Below are 12,527 nucleotides of genomic sequence, written 5' to 3' on the forward strand. Positions count from 1 at the left end.
GAGCCCATTTCTTCTGCAGCTCCTTCTTACATATCAAAACTAATTTAAATGGCAAAGTGCTCAGATACAGAAGGAGCCCACAGAAGTATTTTACATATCCAATGACAGATGCCAGCAGAAAGAAACTGTATATCTAAAATTTATTTCATTAGCTCTTTAAGCAACCTGGCAAAGGTCTTAGGGGTTTCTCTTTTTGCTTTTATCTAAACATGCTTGATACACTGGAGAGTATATGAAAGGCTGGCATTCTGGAAGTATTAGATCATACTGTGTTTTTATAAATTGGGCTGTATCACAATTAAAAGAAAGATAATTTTAAAATTTGGTGCAAGCTAAATTCAGTTTGCTTTTTTTTTTTAATACCAGAAAAGATTGTGAACTCTAATTGCCAATATTTACGTAAAACTGTAGAATATGTATCCATTTGGTTAGCAAATGCTAGTATGTGAAGGCTTTAATATCCCTGTCACTCAGCAGTGAAATGAGAATAAATTGCATGTTGCAGACTATGACTTGACATCAGCATTCCATTAGTGACTGTTCGAATCCAGCCTTCCCCATAAATTTCTCTAGCTTCAGTTTCAATCACTACCAGGCAAATATCTGTGTATGTCCATACCCACAGAAAAGAAAATTCATAGCAAACCCTGCAGCACAGCAGCAGATCCAAAATGGCCCCTGCACTAGCACCCATACTCAATATATATTCAGTCAGCAAGCCCCTCTGAACCCTCATGTTAAAAATTTTCAGCTTCTTAATGGTCAGAATCAGTCCCAAGCACATACAGATACTATGATGGGAAAAACAAGAGTTTCTCAGAGCTTCCTTGGTGGAAACAAGTGTGCAAAGTTGTCCCTGCATGCAAAACTCTCATACTGAAATTTCTGCCTCTGCAGGCAGATCCTATTTCCACACTGTTGGCAAACCCCATACAGCTGCAAACAGACCCTGGGGTTGATACTCTTTGGGGGTCGCCATCCAAACTTTGTTTGCAACAAATCTCTTACATTTTCTTTTTAAAGTGGACGGCAGGTGCTATAAAGAACAGACAAGGCTCTCGTTTCAGCATCGACAGATACTAAACAATGGGACTGACGACCTCCCCACCATGTAGCTGTCTTGCATAGCTGCATATAGGCCCCCCCCTCTGGCATCCTTAAGGTTCCCCGAGACATACATTCAGGGACCCCTGCCCATACATTTCACATACACCCAGCAATCCAAAGCAGCCTGGCCCTGATGTTTCCACGTTGCCTATCTGTCTTGACACCAAACTCCCTTCTCTTTCCTGCTCCGAGCGGGGAAAAGATTTAATATGTACCTTTCTGACGCGTGGAGCAGCAGGTGTCTGAGAGACTGTGTGGGAGAGACTGGGTTTGAAAGGGGGGGAAACAGAAATCTCATATAGCAGCACAGAGCTGCTGGTGAGCAGTGAGGGTGCCAGGGGCTATAAATAGACCTAGCAGGGCTCCTGGCTGTGACAGGGAGCTGTTTTAATATCATGCATGGGGGCACATTAGGACTCAGCTGGGAGCCTTGGGACTGGCACTGATGTTGCTCTCCTTCCTCCCTGTCCAAACACTGTCTGACTTGCTACTGGCCAGATTAAACCCTTAGAAACAGCAGGATCCTTGGGGAATGGCGCAGCCACTATTTTATGTTGTTGGCAGAGGTTAATGTAGAAGACAAGACAGTGGATATGGATACACAAGGATCCACTTTCCTTATAGGAAAGCACAGACAGAGGCTTTGCCTTTACTAAGAGAGGGTAGGATTTCTCCCAAATCAAAGTGTAGGAGTAGGCCTGACCCACATGGATTTATTTGGACCTAGGGCATTTTAACCCATAATAACAAAAGCTTAAATTTCCTCCTTGGATGTAATTCACCTGTTGAAGCTTTGGCTCTGTGTGCCATTAGCACAGGTTAGAAAAAGAAGCATCTCCCTTTGTGGTTCTGATATTGCAGACATAGTACTTTCAGGCCTAACAGCCCTGATCCTGTTTCTCTCGTCCCCTAGTCCTCCTTGCTGCTTGATGCTGCGTCCATCCCCATAGGAATTCATCACTGTGGGAACCAAGCACAGATACCACTTAAAGAGTTTTGTCCCACACCCACAGAGACCTTGCCATGGGCACACAAGCAAGCCCACCTCCGTGTTACAGTTGTTTCTGGCAGCTGGAGCAGTTCCAGTGTACGCAATGGCTAGGCTGACTCCCATTTACCCCTGCCTTGGGGTGCCAACCAGGAGGCAACACCATTGCTAGTCCACCCTATCCAAGTTGCATTCAGAATCGAGGCTGCTGTGTGTTCAGGTGCAGAGCATCAGTGAGGAGCTTCCCCCAACTCTTTCTTCTGCTCTGCTGGACTGCTAACAGCTGGAGTTGTTCAGAAAAAGACACTTTTAAAGGGAAATAAGTGTTTCTTTGTACAAAGGCTGACCAGATTTTGGCAAAAGGGCTCCTGACTGAACATAAATGTTATCTTTATATTTTCAATCAGACAAAGTCTGATTATCTTCTTGTTTATGTTGAGGTAAATCAGAAACAGATCCACTAAATTGGTCCAGAATAATGGAGCTGCACTGATTTACATCAGCTGCAGATCTGTTCTGATAGTGTTGTACTCTGTAAATTAAAGGGGAATAGAGAGGGCCATAATATACTATTTATATCTCCATAAGTTTAAGCAAAGATGGAAAAAAGATTAAGCAAAAATTAGGGTTATAAAATTGATTAATGTTGAGCCTGTACTTTCAGCTGAAAAAGACATTAAAGGCTTTTCAGAATGTTCTTTTTTAAATGGTATTAATTTATTTGCTGTACTAATTGGTTGATTGATCATGATAGCTTCTGAGAAAATTGGAAATGAAAAGTATTTCCTTATCTAGATTTTTATTCTGGTGGTTTTATTATATGGTATTTTCAAAAACAGTGAAGGGAGTATTCAGGAATGTTCAACTGTTAATAACATTTTATTGTTTTTAAGGGGAAAATATAGATGTATGTCATTTAAAAAAGCATATTTCATATAATTTGTGAATGAAACTAAGAAAAAAAATCAAAGTGATTAAGGTTTACTCCTATCAGAAAATTTCATAGATAAGATTACAAAGAGACATGTCTAAACTCTCAGATTGTTCTCATTAAAAGTTCAGCTTTATCTTAGAAATAAAAATATCCAGTCTGATACTATAATTTTCATAGAACCCAAGATGGAATAGTCAACCGACAAAATGCCAGAGCTATGATTAAAAATGAACTCTATCCCTTAAATTACCTTGTTCACCTGTTAGATAGAACATTTTATAGTATCACGATGGTTAGCATGGAGTGCTTGTGGAATAAATTTTATTCATATGAAACCACTCTGCTACCATCATAATAATTATGTTTCCTTTATGGGTGTATCTCTTCAGCTAATTTGTATAATGAACCTGTTTCACGGAAGCCCTACCTAGCGCTTTTAAAACAAATTCCTTTTTATCGTTTAGGGAACTCTGAATATTTCTCTTGCTCTTCCCTGAAATTAGTGCCGAGTTCTGCGTCAGCACTTTGGTACTCCATCTTACAGCAGGGGAGCTGCTGCGCTGCCATCAGTAGCATTTTATGATTACACAAATGGAGTAACACAACAGTGAATCAGGCCCAGGATGTTTCTGCTAGAATTAAAGCTTTTGCTGCTGTGAGCCAAGCCCGTTTTCACCTTCTTCATGTAATTAAGTCATAAGCCTTTCATTCTGATATTATTGTCTGTTGCCATGGTGATTTTAATTATAAAAAATGACTGGCTGAGAAGTGGGCGAAGACAAAAGTTTTTGCTGAACTTCAGTAAATTAATGGCAAAGGGAAAAAAAAAATCTGTGGTAACAACAAACGATCTTTTAACACAGTGTATTTTAAAACAATGATGAGAAGTAGGTGTCAGACAAAAGGGACACATTTGATACGAATATATCGGTGTTATGGAATATGTGCTGAATTTATGTTTAAGTACAATTTGTGCAATGTCAAAATGTGGCATGCAAAAACAAAGAAATTCCCTTCTAAACCTTAACTTCTAGTGACTAACGTATTGGAGAAATGCCTCATTTTTAAGCAAAAGTCTTACCAGTGTCCAAGACTGTTTTTATGAGTAAAGGGTTTGGGAACAGATATATGACATATACAGTTCATCCAAAAAAATGAAAACCTGTTTTGACAGGCAGTTACGTGGTACACATGGAAACTGTCCATAGACAAAAAGTCTCTCTACATCATGGTTTGCAATAAATGGACACACAAGCCCTAGTCAGTTATAACTGAACTTTAGAAGAGATCTACATCAGCTTAGCTGAATTCTGGACAGTATGCAATGACTATCAGGACGCAGTTTTTCTTTGCTGCCACTGAAGTTTAGTTCAGCGTGTTGGTTTCAATGTGTCTTCACTATCATTCATCATTGCTCTGTGGTTTTGTTCTGGCACATTCTGTGCTGACAAATACATAGTTTTATACAGATGCTTCATTAAGTAGCAGCACAAAATTGCAGTTTAGAACAACAGTGTCTCACGTTCGACTCCATGCCCAAGAATGACTCCCTAACACGTCCACTTCTCTTTAATCATCCCAGCTCAGAAATTCCTTGGAGCTCCTGAACTGTGCAATCACATAGGCCACATGGGAGTTATACTGGGATGGGTTAATACAAAAATAAAAGAAAACATCTGCACTGAGGCAAAATATGCCCTGGAGAGATTACAGGGAGGTCTATGTTACTCCATTACTCTCCCTCTATTTGTTCCTGGAATTGGCCCAGAATGACCAAGTATTTCCTTGTTTGTAAGACTTAATCCTATCCCTTCAGATATGGGGGCTAGTCTCTTTGCTTAGAGAGCGAGACTGACTTTGGGACTACTATCTCACATTTGCTTTACTTCAAGCATGTGAGCAATTCTACTGATGCCAGTTCATCCACTGAGTGTTAGTCATGTGTTTAAGTACCTTCAGGCTGGCTGCAGCAGAGATGACAGTGGAGCTGCTCAGTGACACAGCTGCAGTGTCCAGGAAGGCTTTGGCATCCATGTGGCTGCATGGAGAACTGCAATGCATTCAGGCCCTGATCATATTTTGGGGCTACATTATGCTAGGTGTTCTACAAATAGATATTATTGTATTTGCATTGTGTTAGAACCAGTAATGATATTTTGGTTATCATATCCACATATACAATGCCAGTTTGCATATACAGGGATCAAGAACAGAGACAGAGAGACTTACTTAACCAGAGAATCCAGCTTAATCCTATTATCTATTTCCTTATTCCAGTCCAAATACAACATTGATTTCTTTTTTTCCCCCCTACTATAAGCATCCTTACACTTTTAAGCATTTAACCTTTAGAGCAGACCAAGAGCAATCTTGAACTTGCCTGCATCCTCTAGTCCAGAGAGCAACACCCCTGCAGTCCTTCTGAATTGAAATATCTTTCTGGCTCTGTCAACCTGATTCCCAGGTTGCCTCGCGGATAATGTGGCATGCCAGCCACCTGCTGCTTTTTCATTTAAATAAATGAGAAAGTTGTGGCTAAATTAACACTCCAGTGGAGGTAATAAGGACCGACTCAGCAGCTGCCATGATGTATGCAAATTGCAGTTTCACACATTAGGAGCTAGATGTTGCTTAATTTGTAGGTGTCTTTCTATCTTTTAAAGATATAGTCTCTATCAAGGCCAGGCAAACTTTAAAAAAAATGCAAAAGAAAGCCTTCCAAACCAACTATGCACCCGTGCTTCTGTCATCTAGTCTTTCTTCTAGGGTTTCCTTCCTGATGCCCTCTGATAAGCAGTTATTACTGATTTATACTGCACCACTTGCTGCTTTTAGGCAAAATATCTGCTGATTTTCAATGAACGCCCAGCCTGTAAGGAGGGTACTGCAGACCTTTTCGTATAAACAGAAACCTGATTCTTGCAGTGATGCCACTATTCAGGAGCTAAACGTCAGGTTTGTTTCTTTTGAAATGGAACTGTAACAGTGCAAAGGAAGACCTGTGATAAGAGCAAGTTAATCAGACACAGGAAGGGGCTGTTAACATAGGAGAGCAAATTTTCTTCTTTTAGATCGGTAGAGATGGTAAGGGAAATGCAAAGAAGCATGTGACTGCATGGGTTTTGTGGAATACTGTTCTGTACATTAGTTTTAGTGCTTTTAATGTCTCTAAGAAAATTATGGTTATAACTGTGTTAGGGTCAAAAAGATTTACGGATGCAGGCCAAAACTGAAACTCAGAGAGGGAAATGCATACTCAGAATAGCAGAACTTGAAGCCATTATGGCCACACAGAAAAGAAATAACTGTAATGTTTCTAAAAGTACGTTGAGTGAGAAGAGGCAAAATACTAAAAACATTCTAAGTCAGATTTTAGCTGGCTTAAAAATATGGCAGTCACAGGATGCAGAAAATGTTCCAAACCTGACAGATCTTTCCCAGATATTTTTTCAGAAAAGTAGAGGTTTCATTCCAAAGTAGATCCCATTTCAAACTATTTGGGGTTTGCCTGTCCTTTTTATTCTCCTGACATGGTTAATGCTCAAGAGCTATTGCGACAGGCCTTTGCATTCCTTCGAAGGAGGTGCTCTTTCCTCTGTTCTGGTCACTGATTCCTCCTCGCTCACGATTGCTGTTCCTGCATGTGACCTTCTTAGCTTTCTCATATCCTTTTTATAAACTAGAGCTACCCTAGTGACCCTGGTATGTTGTCAGCAAAGGAATAACAAGAACTTGCCCCAGTTCAGTCATTATTTGGTTGCTTGTGTTGAAACAAACTGTCACATGAAAATGCAAGTAAAAAAGCCACAGTGAATTTGTGGACAAGAAACACTCAGACTATAACCAAAACTCAGGGTCTGGGAGTGCTTCCCAATTCTCAGAACTGAATGCATACCTTGGCTGCTTTCCAGATCCATGTTGAAGTGAGATCTGGGCATATGCCACCTCCCCATCTCCCTTATGCTTTCTCATGGAAAGGAAACCTGAGCACTCAGGTGGGAAGGGAGCTGCAGCATGCCCTGATCAGGGCTATTGGGGACAGGGATTCAGGGGCAAGCCCTAAAGTGCCTCCTTCCTACTGTTTGGATATAGTCTTAAAACACTTTGGTGGTTTATTCTAGATACTATTCTGGACACCAAAGAATACCATGGTTCTGGCTGCTGTGGCTTTATCTGTGACTCAGCGCAAGCCTCTTCACCTCTCCTGGCCTTCGTCACTCATCACTAAAAGAGGATGATGATGCTTTCCTAGCAGTCTGAGAGATTAATTAGTATTCACTAAGCTCCAGGATCCATGTGTCAGTGGTGCAAATTAAGCAGAGCATACAGGTTTGTGCACGCCAATAAACCCTGCATTTGCCACAGCCCCCCAACCTGCTGCTCAACTGTGCCACAAAAATGCATAAAAAGCCCTTTCCCAAGCATCAGTTATGGCGTAGAAATTAGCAAATGTAAACCAAACTATGCATCACTTTTCTGACAAACAGATGCAATATCACTGAGAGGTGTGAACTTCCCGTATCACAGGCATGAGGCACTATCCCTAAAATGGCATGAAGATGATGCCAGTGTCATATGTGTTCAGTCCTGAGCATTCGGCTGGAGATGGTTCCTTTCTCACATTCCCCTGCTGCTCCAGCCATGACTGGCATTTGTTGCTTAGTGCTGGATGTTCAACCCACATGGTGAAAGTATGTGCCAGAGGCAGCCAGGTGGCCTGGGCTGTCCATGCATCCATATGTGTCTAGGTGATGGGGAGGCAGGTGATCACAGGGGGAACAAGAAAGATGTACCACCTAGTAGGACCCTATGCTCAAGGACTCTGTAACTGGCACATATCCTGGCTCAGGCCTGGCACCATACAACCTCTTTCATCCCATGGTCAGAGTTGCCGGACTGTATCTTTATGAGTTCACCTGAGAGGGATCTTGTGAATTAGGAGGTAAAAATCTGGAAAGATTTGCAATACTGCCACCATTTGAATTACCCATCTGTAGGTCCCCATAAGCATCCAACTTACTTTTGCTCAAATCTACTGAACATAGTGGTTTATTCCAGAGCAGCAGGGTATCATGGAAAATGAGCGGGAATTAGGACCCTTCAAAAAAGTAAAATCACTTCTACTTATGTCCACAAAAAAGGGATGAAGAAACGCAACATCTCCCAAGTTACCCCTCATGTGGCAGCATTCCAAACCTCTTTCCATATGTTCTTAAGTGTTGAAAGTCCAAATGTTCTATATCTTGCTGCCAAATTCTCTGGCTCTCTCCCAACAGCTCTTACAATACAGTTGGGTATTGTCTAGTAAAAAAAATTACCTCAGACTGATAATTAAAAATATATTTGATCATCATATAGATATGAATGGCCAAGGGGTACTGTGCTGAATGAATCATTCATGCTCACAGATTTCAAATCAGCAGAAACCTACCTTTCTGAAGTTAGTGAGGTTGACCCAGAATTCCATGTTTGTTGCAGCACATATCACTGAAGAACCTCAGAAACTGGGGGCAGAGGTGGAAGCAGTTGAGCTTGATGGCAGAGACCTGGACTGTCAGGGTGCCGTATGGGGTACATGTCTGAACTGGACTGCAAAGGGAGGTTTTGGACTCAGGCAGACATTGCTGGATTGGTTTCCTTTCTGTCTCATTTCAGGCTTAGCCCCACAGCATCAAAAGCTAGAAGCTTATCCTTGTTTTTACTAAAGCATAGATTCTGCTGTAATTACATGACTCCAGGAGCTGAGGCCCTAGGCACAGGTGTCTGGCTGACACTGAGCCACACATGCATTGCTCAGCATGTCTCATGTACCTTGCACAAGGCAGGAGGGACAGAACTGCTTTGTGCTTTCTTTTTGTAAGCTCAGGTAATAAATGTTGCAGCCTTCCCTCTGCAATCTTCTTCCTAAAAACCTCCCTAAGGTCTGGGCATGATGGAGTTACATGCAGCTGAGTATCTACATACAGGAGATGCCTTCTCTTCTGCCCAACAGGGTAATATCTCCAAACCTTAGACTTCTGTAATAAAAAACCATTGCAACTCAGAGAAGATCCAGCAACATATTAGGAAAAGTCAGCAAGCAAAAATAATGAACATGGATGCTGATATCAAAGCATACTACTGTGAATTTGAAGATTCCTGTGTGTAGGAGTTCAAGGACCCCAACCTGTAGGTCTATAACAGGAATCTGTACTGGCGTGCATCAGCCTGCAGCAACTGCAGATACTTGTGACTCCAAAGCACAGACAAAAGCACAGATACCTCTGCTACAAGAGAATCAAAGACTATAGTCAAGATATGATAAATATCTCATGTTGGGGAAAACAGGCTGAGAGTGGGGGCTTGTACTCCTAGATACTGCAACTTTTGATGTTATTACCAGCCCATGCTGCTAATTTACAAGTAAAGTCAAATAAGAGTGTTAAAGGCCTTGAGGTCTGAAGATGTCCATCTCTAAAGCACATGAGGCTGTGGTAGCAATCCTTTGTTGTCTTAGGACAGAATATTGTCGTCTTATATATGAAAGACTTCAGGCTCCCATGGGTGCTCTGTCCTCTTTTTCCCTGTAATGTTCCTCATTTAACATCCCTTTTCTCCACGTGCATATCTGCGTTCATTATCACATGCATTAATTCAGCATAGGAAAACCAGTGAGTGTGTTTTTGTGCATTAGAAGCTATCAATTGTTATAAATAGTATATCATAAATACTGTAAAAAATAAATAAGTAAGAAGGAACAAGTTTGAACCAGATACAAACAGTACTGAATGTAGCGCTTACTACAAAGTAAGTCACATGTGAATTCGTGGTACTAAGGTACAACACTGAGCACAACTGGACCCCAATTTTGTTAGCCAGTTGGTGCTAACACAGTATATATATTAGAGAGTACTCTGAGGTATGCATTTCACCTGGATCTTCTTTACTTTCTCTAGAACCTCTCCTGATTTACATCAGTGTGAGCAAAAGTAGGATCAGGCCTCCAGTTAAATAACTAATGCAGCTGTTTTGCTGAACCAGTTTCCTGGCTGGGAATGGATCCAGTCAGCCGTGGATAACAAAACCCAGTAATAGAGATTTCAAAGATTTCATAGATTAATTTTTTAAAATATTTGCAAAGTTACTTTTCCTACAAAATCTGTTATGCAGATGTTAGGAAGTAATTACTGTACATGAATCAGAAAGAAAATGCATGTCTTACATAGCCGTACATTGAACATGTGTGAGTGGACTGGGTAAAGAAACCAAAGATAAATGACAAAAAGCTAAAAGGTATCTGAGCAGATTTCCAATAGCCAGAATTTTCCATAGGGCTATAAGAAAGAAACAGCACAAAGCTAGATACATAGCTCTTCTAGTGATCCATACATTCATTGTACATCCAAAGCAACAAGCCTGCTACCTTTTCTAGCAATAGCAGAATTGCTAGTAACTTTATTGCAATCCATGGGTGGAAGATGAATTTAACCCTGTTTAAGCAGGTACAGTTTCCATCAATATCAAAGAGCCTTTCAGCCAGTTATGTCAGTAATCAATATGATGGACAAGAACTAAAACATTGCTACATACGCTTTCATGCTCGAAGATCACACAGTATCCTTAGATGACTGCATACATAAATGTAAATAGGATTAATCTTACAAGTTAGAACTCTTGCCTCTGTGTACAGAACTGTTTTAATTTTTACCCCTGAAACGTAACCAATCTTAAAATGATAGTGGCAGCAGTAAGAACACCCAACAGATTAGCATGGAAAGCAAAACTGTAGGGTATCTTTTGCCCTGCAGAAGGCAGTTAACCAAGCTATGTTTTTGTTTATGTATGACACAATACTCGCTGTACTTGCAGAAGTGCTGGGGACTCTGTAATGACTGCAAGAGTTACTGCTTGAGCTGTTCACAGTGCACTGATGGATAGATTTTGAGATGAGATAGGAATTAGTAATTGTATAATTGGGTAAACAAAATCAGGAGCCATTAAGAATGAATTTTGCCCTGAGCTTGCCTCCAGTATTGAGCCCTACTTTTCTCTGCCCTAGTTTCTCCCCTGTAAAATAAAAATATTATCCTTCCTTTTAAAGTACTTTGAAATCTGAGATAAAATAAGAATTAAAGGAAATATTTCAATAAATAACAATAAAAATACGAGGTGTCTTTTATGACACTTTCCATCAGTAGCTGTTAAAGCACTTCATAGAACAGGTTGGTGCAATTACCTTTACCTTACAGTGCAGCTGGAGAAACTGAGACCAAGTAAAGAAATAATTTACCTCTACCACTAAATCTCCCTTAAGATGCCTTTTAGGAGCATAAAGCATACCTCTAGATTGTCCTGATTTTCACACATAAAATCAATTTGATTCAAAAAATAAATTCTATATCAGTAATTATGGTCCTCTTAAAACTCCATCTCAGTATTTATGAACCTATAAACATTATAAAAAGAAATGTTACAAAAGAAGCCTTAAAAATTACAAACCAGCTGACATGCTTAATATTTCAAGTCTAAATCACAATGTAAAACCTCATTTTGAGAAATGCTGTGAAAGCATCAGGGTTGGGTGCATTTGAGAACAGCATTTGTCAAAAAAAAGATCTTGAACATTTGGGTTGCCAAGGCAGAAACAAGCGCCACAGACACATTTTACCCTTATGGGGATTCATCAAGGTTGTGCAGTGCAGCTGTTGTCTTAGTAAAAGAAAGTATCGGCCCCTGGCTGGAAGAAACAGAAACATAATTATGTTATGATGAGCTGGAAAACATGCAAAGAAAAATTGGAATGCAAAGCATGATAAATGATGCTTTGTCAATTGCGAAGCAGCAAGAAAACCAGGCAGCACAATAATAACTCTTCTCCAGTCACTGCTTCCAGTTTGGCTACCACAGTAAAGCAAGCAGAGCACCACTCTACCCGCCGCAGAATAGCTGGGTCTCTTTGCTGTAATATTTAATCCTGCCACAATTATGCTGGGTTTGTAAAGTAGGTAATGCAGTTATCCTCAGTAATAAAAATGAGAAAAGGAACGGTCAGGTACTTCTCAGAATTGAGACTATAATTCCATGGAGAGAAAATTGATACTGTTATCTTATTTCTGATTTTTCAGCATTTTTAAATTCAAAGTTTAGAACCTTTTTCTTTAAGGCATCCTCTGGTTACATTTTCTCCTATGAAAATGCTATTTCTACGGAGGTGGCTAAATTTTATCAAATATGGCTATATGCAGTCATATCACAGTAAATAGGAAATGCCGTCCCATAACAGACTCATTAATCTGCCTGTCCTCATAAGGACAGGGATGGGATTTCCCTTCAAATGTTATAGCAATGTGCTTGTCTAGGGTGTAAAACCCTGAAGTTTATTCTCATGACGTAAGTGAATCCAGTGGGAAAATGGACTTCATCACAGGAAACTTCTGTTTAGAAACCAGCACTGGCCACAGATATAAAAAGGGATATACACTTAAAGAAAGCCTTCTCATGATAAAGGGGAATTCGATG

At 40.3% G+C, this 12,527-nt stretch overlaps 1 protein-coding gene across 4 annotated transcripts in view; it reads left to right on the forward strand.

The window, feature by feature from the left end:
* MGLL (monoglyceride lipase) overlaps window positions 1-12,527 on the forward strand; it is a 133,203-nt gene that overhangs the window by 46,025 nt on the left and 74,651 nt on the right. The gene's annotated exons all lie outside the window — the stretch shown is intronic.

Source organism: Dromaius novaehollandiae, chromosome 12 (genome assembly GCF_036370855.1).
Source record: "Dromaius novaehollandiae isolate bDroNov1 chromosome 12, bDroNov1.hap1, whole genome shotgun sequence".
NCBI lineage: Eukaryota > Metazoa > Chordata > Aves > Casuariiformes > Dromaiidae > Dromaius > Dromaius novaehollandiae.